The 12,194-nt window shown below is 40.9% G+C and overlaps 1 protein-coding gene across 10 annotated transcripts in view; it reads right to left on the bottom strand.

Annotated features, from left to right (window-relative positions):
• Nucleotides 1–11,133, bottom strand: part of mapta (microtubule-associated protein tau a) — a 41,347-nt gene extending 30,214 nt beyond the window's left edge. For 2 of the 10 annotated variants that reach the window (XM_029629623.2, XM_029629625.2), the window contains exon 1: nt 10,873–11,024. The gene's annotated coding sequence lies outside the window, so the exon portion shown is untranslated. Of the gene's footprint in view, nt 1–10,872 lie in introns of all 10 variants that reach the window. The other 8 variants (XM_029629618.2, XM_029629621.2, XM_065008034.1 and 5 more) reach the window with 6 other exon arrangements.
• Nucleotides 11,134–12,194: the final 1,061 nt, after the last annotated feature.

Below are 12,194 nucleotides of genomic sequence, written 5' to 3'. Positions count from 1 at the left end.
ATTGAGGGCTGATGTGCGTAATGATGGTGACAGGTGTGTGTAATGATGGGCATCCTGGCGCCGAGAGAGGGGGAGTGGGTGCAGGTGTGAAAGTTTGAAGTGATTGTGTTAGCTGTGTTGTTGGCTAGCTCCTCTGAACAACAGTGTCCTGACAAGAGCGCACATTTTCTATGCCAGGTGAAATCGCGCATCAGTAGCTCATTCTTATGAATGTATCCAAATACATTTTACTAGGAAACAGCTTAATAAACTAATGCAAATGCAGCTACATTGCTGTTATTCTGGCTGCACTGTTTGACCTGACTGTAAGTTAGCTGTAGTTGGCTATCTAGCAAGCAAGAGATAAGAACATTACCAGCCAGAACAATTGGGTCGCATCCATACAGAACAAAAAATACTTAACGACTGGGTTGCGTCTGTGGCCAGCCGGCTTGGGTAGCAACCCTAGATTTGTGTCAGGACTATCTCGTGGAAGGATGAAACAGTATGAATAAATTCATCTAAATAAATGTTTTAATGAAACTATTTTCATCATTATTTGAATATTTTGGTAACCCACTGTATAAAAGTGATAATGTCCTCGAAGCCGGTGTTTGAAGGATATATTGGAATGGGTGTTGTCTCGGGCCGGCAAACCGTGCCAATATATCCTCCAAACACCGGCTTTGGCACGGTTCTGATTGGGAACCATACCAGGCCAACACATATTAGAACCAATATATCCTGACCAAACAGACATAAAAAGGAACTTAGGTCAGGACGTGACACCGAGAAGCCGGTGTTTGGAGGATATATTGAATGGGTGTTGTCTCGGGCCGGCAAACCGTGCCAATATATCCTCCAAACACCGGCTTCTCGGTGTCACGTCCTGACCTAAGTTCCTTTTTTATGTCTCTATTTTGTTTGGTCAGGGCGTGAGTTGGGGTGGGCATTCTGTTTTGTTCTAGGTTTTGTACTTCTATGTGTTGGCCTGGTATGGTTCCCAATCAGAGGCAGCTGTCAATCGTAGCCTGTTCTGAACAGTAGCCTGTTCCCACCTGTGTTTGTGGGTAGTTATTTCCTGTTTTGTGTTGTGTCACCTTGCAGGACTGTTTCGATTTTCGTTGTTTCACGTTTGTTATTTTGTATTCAGTGTTCAGTTGTAATACATTTAACATGGACACGTACCACGCTGCATTTTGGTCCGATCTTGAATACTCTTCCTCAGACGAAGAGGAGAATCGTTACACTCAGGCATTATCAGGCCTAGATGGACTACCCTTCTTCCCAATATAACCTTCTGTGTGTGGGCCAACACACTATCGCAGCCTATTGTGAAATAGACACAAATTACTTCTTCGAAATTCGTGATGTGTATTAGATGGTTTTTATCATCACGTCTTTCATCATAACGCATTTGTGTACATTACACAAATTCCAATTTGTTGTGTCTAATGTTAGCTAGGCTAGCTCGATGGCTCACGTTAGCTAGGCTACGGGTTAAGGTTAGGGTTGGGGGTTAAGGTTAGGGGTTATAGTTAGCTAAAATGCTACCTAAGTAGATAAAGGGTTAAGTTTGGGTGTTAGGTTAAAGGATTCAGGTTAGGGAAAGGGTTAGCTAACATGCTAAGTAGTTGCAATGTAGCTAACTAGCAAACATTTTAAAGTTGTCCGTGATGAGATTCGAACACACAACCTTTGGGTTGCTAGACATTTGCGTTATTCGTGTTACAACGCCAACCCATTCCCCCTGCCCAACCTCCCTCCTATTGTTTCTGTCTTAAGTAACCTACTGTCTTTATCTGTGATTGAAATGCACTGTCTAAAAAATCCTATACTGCACACTAAAAAAATATATTTTTTAGTGTGCCTGTCACTCATTTCCAATAAGCAATTTGTGTCTATTTCACAATAATATGTGATACTGGGTTGGTGTGGGCTGATTGGCCTGAACACCTGACCTTCACTGGGTGCACCAGCATATCTTCTGTCCTTGACTGTTTAAACAAACACAATCCTGGTCCTCATATATAGCACAATTGAGAAGTTGTACCATAGTAGGCCATAGTACCCACCAGACCAGGGAATCAAGCCCTCAGAGCACCCTAGATTAGGAACCCTTAACTGGGGTGCAAATGTCCATGCTGGATGGACAGTGATCTCGTTAGTATGTGTGGCAATGTACAATTGAATTATAAATGAAATATGTATTGAAATATGTACATGTATAAGTAAAGTAATGGGTGTGAGGCAATAAAAAGTATAACTAAAAGTAATAAATAGAATGTCTTAATAGGGCGTTGGACCACCACAAGACAGAACAGCTTCAGTGCACATTGGCATCGATTCTACAAGTGTCTGGAACTCTAATGGAGGAATCCGACACCAATCTTCCACAAGAAATTCCATCATTTGGAGTTTTGTTGATGGTGGTGGAAAATGCTAGCTATGTTCTAATACCCATAACATACTGTATACTGCATACTAAATGAGTATATACTACACACGATATAATATTAGTTCAGTATTAGTTTTTAGTATACTGTAATCGAACAGTATCCTTTCAGGTGAGTGTACTAGCGTTTCGACTGTCTCCCAAAAGTTGATGCTGTTGCAAGCGTGTTAGCATAACAAATTACTAGGTAGACATCTTATGACTTCATTAACAATGTCCATTGACAACGCACAATGACTATACCACTTAGCTAAGCTAAGAATGACGTGAATAATCAAGTCAATAAATGTAGTTATTTAGATAGCATATAGTTAATATACTGGCAAGTTCCATGTATTAGTAGCCAACTAACGTTAGATAGCTAGCTAACTAAACGGTCAATACAAGTAACTGCTGTAATGATATGCTATGTGGTTTGTAAGGTTAGTGTAACGGATGTGAAACGGCTAGCTAGGTAGCGGTGGTGCGCGCTAAATAGTGTTTCAATCGGTGACGTCACTTGCTCTGAGACCTTGATGTAGTAGTTTGGTTTAAAGTTATACTGTTACATTGATGCTGTTGACCCGGATCACTGGTTGCTGCGGAAAAGGAGGAGGTCAAAAGGGGGGTGTGTGTAACGGATGTGAAACGGCTAGCTAGTTAGCGGTGGTGCACGCTAAATAATGTTTCAATCGGTGACGTCACTTGCTCTGAGACCTTGAAGTAGTAGTTCCCCTTGCTCTGCAAGGGCCGTGGCTTTTGTGGAGCGATGGGTAAAGATGCTTCGTGGTTCACGCCTAAAGTTATACTGTTACACTAGCGTAGCTAACAAATTGTCAGCCCACATAACATGTAACGTAACTTATTTGAAAAGTCATTACCTTATTACATTGCTAAATATGTTCTTAACATATGTCATAATTAGCTAAAGCAATGAATTTGTATTCGCTCTCGTCGTACCTCTTCAAATCTGAAAATGTGGTGAAGCCCATTTTCAGAAGAATTGCATTATGGGCCCTACAATCACAGAAATAGTGTCCACTGCTTTTGTATAGTTCGTATTTTGGCGAATTTATTACGACATCCGGGAACTTTTGGCATACTAACTATATCCACACTATGACCAATAAGCATACAACATACTCAAAATATGTCACAATTAGTATGGTTAGTGAGGTTAGTATGAGTATTCTAACACCGTTGCTGTCTCAGGCGTCGCTCCAGAATCTACCATACGTGTTCAATTGGGTTGACATCTGGTGACTGAGATGGACATTGCATGTGGATTACATCATTTTCATGCTCATTAAACCATTCAGTGACCATTCGTGCCCTGTGGTTGCCAAAATAATGGCCTGCCCAGCATTTTTATACATGACCTTAATGAAGTAATTAGCATCCCGGCATATTTAACTCAGGAACCATACTTGTGTGGAAGCACCTGCTTTCAATATACTTTGTATCCCTCATTTACTCAATTGTTTCCATTATTTTGGCAGTTACCTGTGTATTCTACCACGAGTGCATAAACATTCACTTATGCAGTTACTCTCAATATTTGACACAACTCCTTCACAACACTCCCATTGTGGATTTCCACAAAACAGAAGTCAAACAACAAGCGAGCTGCTGCGTCCATGCCAAAGAAAACAATTGCTCAGAGAAAGTTGACGCTCCATGTCCGGGAGCTTTGAGGATTAAGACAACTAACAGAGGCAAACCCAAGGTCGAAAAGAACTAGATCCCTTATCTGATAACCAGCTTATCTATTTTATGCTATGTTTCTATACTTCAGTCACCAGGTTGGCAACAGCTCATTTTCCCCATGTTATTATTTTGTCAGGGATAGTGCCTATGTAGAAAACACAGTGTACTTTTAATCTTATCCTGCTTTGAGAATCCACCCCTCTCAAAAAAAACATTTTTTTTTTGAGAAACAACAAACAAAGACACTTCACCAGGTCGTCTTTTGCGGTAGAAGGAGCTGAATTCAACAGAGACATTCCCACTGGGCACAGACGTCAATTCAAGGTCTATTCCACGTTGGTTCAACGTAATTTCATTGAAATGACGTGGAAACAATGTTGATTCAACCAGTGTGTGCCCAGTGAGTTCTAACGAATTGCTGTTGGCACTAAAATAAATGTTATTTAGGACCAGTCTATTGCAACAGAATTCAATCTTCGCTGGCTTCAATTTCAACTGCTAAATAAAAAGAGGACTTTATTGCATGTTGGAATTTCATGAAGGCACAGAAAGGTTGGCAGTGACTTGCAACCGATCCCACGTGGAGCGTGTGAAAATGGGATCTTGGCAAATAGGCCCTGGTTCTAAAGCAAACTCAGCATAGACGGCAACAGAAAGAGCATGATCAACAAAGATATTGACATAGCTCTGGGAGAACCAAGACGTACCCAAAGAAATGACTGACATTATTACTGTGAACCAACAGAGAGCTCTTCTTGACCTATAGAACCACTTATTTTCTGAGGAAGACCCTAAATGCCAAGGCCAAGGTTGAGATTAAATTAAATGGGAGTATTTGTCAAACTAAGGATTTATTACAAAGAAAATATACAAATCTGTATTAAAACCCCTAAAGGGTTTATGCCAAGCAAAATGACTCGGTTCATCAAAGCAGCAGTTTTAGTGACTCAGTAACATTATGAAAAAAGGTTTCCTTCAACATCAAAGATGACAGAGAAGCAATAATAAAACTGTAAAAACAATTAAACCACATACAGTCTGTAATACAAACGGGAAATAGATTCAATAGCCAATTCAACGGATTGCAATAAAAAAACAAAAGGTTTGCCGACGCAGTGAGTGTATCTGATGGCATGCTCACTATTGCTGCGTGAGTTTAGCTAGCTGCCCTCACGCTTGACTGCTTATGTATCTCTGACCTACTTTCACCATGACTCCCTCTGTATACTCCTAGTCTCCATCCTCAGGCAGGAAGTAGTACCATAGAAACAACGCTGAACTCTACCTTTAAAACAGGCCTACGCCTACCAAATGGCCAAGGATTACCATTAAAGTGAGCCTCATTTTTCACATCATACTGCTGGAAGCTAGTGAAACAGCTTGCGGCACAGCCTGCGTAATGAGTATGGCTCACTCAGCATGGGATGGCAGCACGTCATCGTCCGCAAACACACGTTGGCTTAGAAACTGCATTATTTTCACAGTGGTGGGATATTTTTTAAATATCTTTGGCTTCATGACTCAAGGCTAAGATCCCTGTGCGTTTAATTTAGGATTGGTAAATGTCTTCTTTTTTTTTTACCAACAATTTGTTAACGCTTCCTATAAACACATTACATTATAAGCACATATATAAGGTCTTATGAACAATGCATAAGGCATTCCTAAAATGCAGAGCAGAGATGCTAATAATTAGTATTCAATTGTAGGGAGTGTCTGGAATTTGATTGAAGCTTACCATTTTCCTTCGTCACTTGAATTCAGGATATCTGGAATTCTGATACTGTCTTGATAGAACATGAACTGTGATGGCCTCAGACGCTGCAGCTGCTGCAAGTTACAATATGTACACCGTAGCTACAGTACGATCTGCCACACACACCCCTTTCTGACACTTTAATGAAGACTCGTGGTGCAATGAGCCAACGTCTTCCATCAGCATGGTGCCAATTAACCATGTATAGGAATGCAGTTAAAAGCCCAGTATGACTTTTCTCCTCCCTTTTAACAATACAATACAATCCTTTTCAAGAAAGACCTCATTTGGACTTCTTATGCTAGATTCTATAATTGTCTGAGGGACATAGTAGTCTAGGACAAAGTCATTTTTAATAGTGCCTTTTAAATAGTGCCGCCCCCAAATGTCAGATAGTGCCTCAACAGGAATATCTGCTGAAATAAATCCATTTGATGAGGAACAAACTGCTTCATTGATTGCTTTTTTAATTTATTGAACCTTTATTTAACTGGGCAAGTCAGTTAAGAACAAATTCTTACAATGACTGCCTACTAGAAGGCATAAGGTGACCTGCGGGGACGGGGGGGCTGGGATTTAAAATTAAAGGACAAAACACACATCACGACAAGAGAGACACCACAACACTACATAAAGAAAGACCTAAAGACAACAACATAGCATGGCAGCAACACATGAAAACACAGCATGGTAGCAACACAACATGACAACAACATGTTTGCAGCACAACATGGTAGCAGCACAAAAAAAATGGTACAAACATTATTGGGCACCAACAACAGCACAAAGGGCAAGAGATAGAGACAACAATACATCACGCAAAACAAAACAGTAAGAGTGTCCACGATTGAGTTTTATCTCCAAGAGATGGAGATAAAACGGTCCAGTTTGAGTGTTTTTTGCAGCATGTTCAAGTCGCTAGCAGCCATTACGAACACAGGCTGTGAAACAGTGATCACTAAGGTCATTACAGAAAACACCAGACTGATAGCTATCAGGATTATTTGTGAGGATAACATCAAGGAGAGTAGCCTTTTCTGTTTGGAGTCCTTGTGGGATTGGGAATAATCTGACAAAGATTTAGGGAGTCCCATTGCTTTAGGACTTGGTCAGGTGGTTTAAGCATGTCCCAGTTTAGGTCACCTAGGAGGACAAATTCAGACTTAGTGTAAGAGGCCATGAGATAGTGTAGGGCATTTAGGGTACAGGCCGGTGCTGATGATGGCCGAAACACCCAGCAACAGTCAACAGTTATTTGAAAGTTTAATGTGTAAAACCAGCTAATCAAATTGTTTGGGGACAGACTTGGTGGAGACAACTGAGCACTGAAGGTGTTCCTTGGTAAAGATTGCCACTCCACCACCTTTGGAAGATCTGTCTTGCCGAAAAAGGTTATAACCAGAAAGGTCAACATCAGTGTTCAAAACACTCTTTCATAACCATGTCTCAGTAACAACCAACACATCTGGATTGGGGCTGTGAATCCACACTTTCAATTTATCATTTTAGGTAATAAGCTTCTAGTGTTAATGTGCAGAAAAACTAGGTTTTTACGAGAGCACAAATCAGTGAAGCAGATATCAGAGCACAAATCAGAATTGGGGCTAGCAACAGTAGATGGGCCAGGGTGTACATGCACATTTCCAGATATCATCAACAGTAATACAATCAGGGCACGGCAGAGGACAGGGAGAGCTCTGCAGTGTTGACTTATAACATTTGGCAACAAGATCATATTGTACAGCAATTTCATCAGGTAGCATGAATACAAAACTGGCGAGAAGGGGTTTGAATAGGACAGGAGACCAAGAGTCTGTGTAACCAATAGAGAGTCAGAGTCCAGAGTATGGGAACAAACATAGATTGTTCCACTGTTGGGTCAACAAGCAAGTTCATAGTCAAAAAAGCATGCAGGAGTTATGAGGCAAATAGCATAAAGCACAAGCGAAAAACATAACAACTTGGGGCTAGCCATTCAAGTTCAGAGTCACTTGCCTAAACAGTGCATGTGTGCTTAGGGACGAGCGAAAGCTGGGGAGAGAGGGAGGAGTGTAGTGGGGGTACCTATACCAGACAGGGAAAGACAGGCCAGGGCAGACAGTGAACAGATCGCCAGGTGGAATCCAAGCAGCAGTGCAGCAGGCAACGGGAGAAGGTGTCACACCCACTTGGGAGAAGCTTTTTTCGGGAGGCAGATTCCTTGTAGAGAATCCCTGCTAGCTAGCTAACGTAGCTAGCAAGTCTCTGTCCGTCTTTTCTACATTTATCCAACTAATTCTATATTTTTGCAGAACTCAGGAGCCCATGCTCTCTGAGTTGAAAGGAATATTATTAATTAGTAGGCCTACTAAAGGCTATTCTAGACAGTCTGTCGCCACCTGAAACTCTTGAATTGATCCTGATCACCCCTACAACATTTGGGTTCCAACCTGGTCTCATAGAATAGACGTAACATAATATATGTAAATCCTTGATGATAAAATGTGTATGCTATGTTACATTTGGTATGGTTACATAAGACAGATGGCACACAAGGCTACAAGGAAAGTAGGGTGGTTGGTCGGGGTGGATGGGTTGACATATAACGCAAACGTCTAGATACCCAAAGGTTGCGTGTTTGAATCGCATCACGGACAACTTTAGGATTTTATCTAATTAGCTAATGTTAAACTACTTACCTTTTTTTTGCTAATTCTTAACATATAATACGAATTGTAATTCATAACATATCATACAAAATGGGTGATGGACATCCACTAATGAATACATACAATACAAAACGTAACATATCGTACTAAATGGAGTGTCTTGGTTTATGTCCAGAATAATACGAAATGCTCTGAGACCAAGTCAATTCCATTTGAATTCAAAGCTGGAAAGAAATCCATACTGAAAATTGTTTTATTTCAAATTCATAAGGTGACTGGCGGAAACTGTGACAATTGATTTTATTCATGAATTGAATTTGAATTCATATCCTGAATTAGCTGATTTTCTGCTTTAGCCTATAAACCTTTGGAGAACTTTTGGATGGTTGCTTCAACAGGAAGGAATTTGTTGGGTTGCCCTCTCTCCCAATTTGGGTGTGAGAGTTGTTTTGATAAATCATTCTAATTGGTTGCTGTAATTAACTTAAAGCATTCAAGTTCAAATCAATTACATTTATCAAGGATTTGTCTGTCAGCTTTGTGGAGTATTGGAACACAGGTTCCACTGCAAATATAAACGCAAATACCAGAACTACCAGTAGGCTACATTCCATTAGTGCCAGTGCATCAATACTGCTGTAGAAACTTGCAGCTGGGTGTATCAACACCTCCACACATGACCAAAAACATGTAAATTCGTCCACTATTTTCCATATTTTTGCAAGAGTGCCTATAGGCTACTGTAGCCTATGAGTTTACATGTCGATGTTGCAATGGCTTTCATTCAATTTACAGACCATGCAATCCATTTTACAGAATGCAATCCATTTGATAAAAGTCTTCCTAATGCTTTTCGATTTTATAAATTGACATTCTCATTGTTATATTGCATATAGGCAATGTGCACCGGTGCAAACGGTTGGTTTTGCCCGATCAGATTGTTCCATCATTGCATCGCCGCCGCTCCTCGAGACAGGAGAAGAGAGGAAAGGCGTGTCCGTGGAATGAAATGGAGACTTGGCTACTACTGACATCCATTCTAACCATTTCATACCAAGCCACTGATTAAACCCACAGCAATTGATGACACGTGTCATCGATTGCCTCAAGTATTTTCCTTCCAAGAGGGAGGCTGGCATACAATAGGCTTGTCATTGTCTAGATTCTACTCAAGGCGAATATAATGCGCTCATGGATTTTGTGCACGCCCCATTTCAATAGATTAGACCCCTCGACCAACACAAGCGGATTATTGCGCTAAACAAACCCATCACCCATGTGTACAATCAGATGACCAGCCACACTGCTGCAATGGCTGCATGTCTTCAAGGTTTGACTGCTCTGCACACGGAGGAAAGGGCGGAATTGCATACCATTGGTACAATATGAATCAACTAGAAATGGGTATGGCTTTTCTGTTGAGTGCAGGCTAGGGAAAATTCGCACCACTTTTGTTCAGTCGCTCATGATTTTTTTTTTTTACAATTTGATAAACCCTAATTATGCAAATATCTAATGATGAAAAGAAAAAATGATATTTGAGGCACAATAACCGGGAAAGCTTGTCGTTGTTGACTCACAACGATGCCATGTTTTGGTAGGGCCTAGGATGTAAGGAACATGCAAAACATTCAGAAAAAAACGCACTGTTTACCTACAAATAGGTAGCCGACTGTTCCGTGTTATAGACATAGTCACTACAAATTGCAGACCAGAAAAATGACAGGAATCATTTGCTGTCCTGAAGAGTGTAAATGGCATCAAATGATGTCGAATCACTTTTATCTTCATAATAATGACATTGTAAATATTTGATGGATTATCCTTGTTAAAATGTTTTTTTTTAATCTTATGGCGACAAAACATTCTTGTTCTTCCGTGCAACCGATGACACTGAGAAATTGTGATTTAAGAATAGCCTATCGCGAGGACATGTTTTACATTGCGTGTAACGATAAATTATGGCAGATACAAAAAAAACATGTTTGTGTATTGTTGCATGATGAACACTCTAAAACCAATAACAATAATGCGCATATGTATTCAATACATTTGCATAGGCTACAAGTCTATGCAAACTGGATTTTTGGCACAATATTAGGCCACACTGTTACAATATTACATTTTAATATGAACACAATTTGTATTTGTGCTACTCTGCCCAACCTCTCCCACCTCATGGAAAAATATAAATGACAAGACCAATTCCGATTGAGAATTACGACGCTTCATTTGACGTTTCATTTGACACGCATTGCAATCGAGTCCGCATTGCAATAAGAAAAAACACGGTGTAATTACAGTGGATTTGGGTCAAGTAAATCATATAATTATCTAGGTTTCCTTACCTGTGTGCAGACAGTGTGGTTGTTTCTACAGCTGCACAGTTGTTCACAGAGCGCACAGTCGTCAGACGCAGTTAACCAAGATGCCATAACGGGAGGCAGTCGCCAGAGAGCAGCAGATTTGTGATGGTGTCTCGAAGTGTCTGTCTGCCTGGCTCTGTCTTTGTCAGATCATTGAAGTAACAGTCGTATGCATACCAGCCAAATTACTCCGTACCATAAAATCATATTTATCAATCATACAATAACCCCAATTACACTTGGCATTGAATGATTTGACAGGCAATTTACTGAAAGTACATAATAGGGGACTCTTTACAAAAAAACGTAGTGGGACTCAGACACTTGTGGTACTGTTCTATCGCCCTCTCTGCCCTCCCTGTGGCATTTATTGCCACACACCCAGTGCCAACTTTTACACTGACTTGACAAACCAGTCAGCACTTTAAAAAAGTAGCAGGGATTTATTCACAGACAGTCAGAAACTCTATATAAATCTTGAACCAACTATATCTTGGCTTGCCAACAAAAAATGTCCCCCTCTCCCTCTCCCCACACCCATCTTTCCTTCTCTCTCTCCTCCCACTTTCCCGCTCTCCTTATCCTTTCTCCTCTCTCTGGAGATGTGCCAAACCTTTTTCCCTCTCTCTGTCTCTGCCTCGCTCTCTTTCTTTCTCTCTCTCTGCCTCTCTCTCCCCCTTTCACCCCTCCCTCTTTTCTCCTTCTCAGCTCTCCCTTTCTTCCTCTGCCCAAACCCCTCTCACACTCTCTCTGTCTCTCCCCTCCTATTCCCCTATCTCCCAACCCCTTCCCCTCTCTCCCTACCGCTCTCTTCTATCTCTCTCTGAAATTCTGCCCAGAACAACATCTGCCACTAGTTTTCTAGCTTAAGATGATTTGGATTTGTCCTGGGTGGGACTTCACTGTCTCAGCCAAGGTGCTTCTGTAAGTCCTCATCAGACTAACCCTAAGAACCTCAGACCATTCTCTTAATCGGGGTGGCAGGGTAGCCTAGCGTTGGACTAGTAACCCGAAAGGTTGCAAGTTCATATCCCCGAGCTGACAAGGTACAAATCTGTCATTATGCCACTGTTCCTAGACCATCATTGAAAATAAGAATTTGTTCTTAACTGACTTGCCTAGTTAAATAAAGATAAAAAAGAAAAGAAAAAAATCCTGGGTCAGCACTCTAGCACTCTGCCTCCAGGAAACACTGTCATGACAACAGTGGAGTGGGCCCTTGCAATAAGACATCCAAAGGAACTACACACATGACAACAATATATGGCTGTAATACAGACTATATCTTCCTGCAATTGCCCATT

Source organism: Oncorhynchus nerka, linkage group LG23, assembly GCF_034236695.1.
Source record: "Oncorhynchus nerka isolate Pitt River linkage group LG23, Oner_Uvic_2.0, whole genome shotgun sequence".
Lineage (NCBI taxonomy): Eukaryota > Metazoa > Chordata > Actinopteri > Salmoniformes > Salmonidae > Oncorhynchus > Oncorhynchus nerka.
Note: the sequence above shows the minus strand (reverse complement) of the source record. Positions and strands in the feature narration are given on the sequence as shown.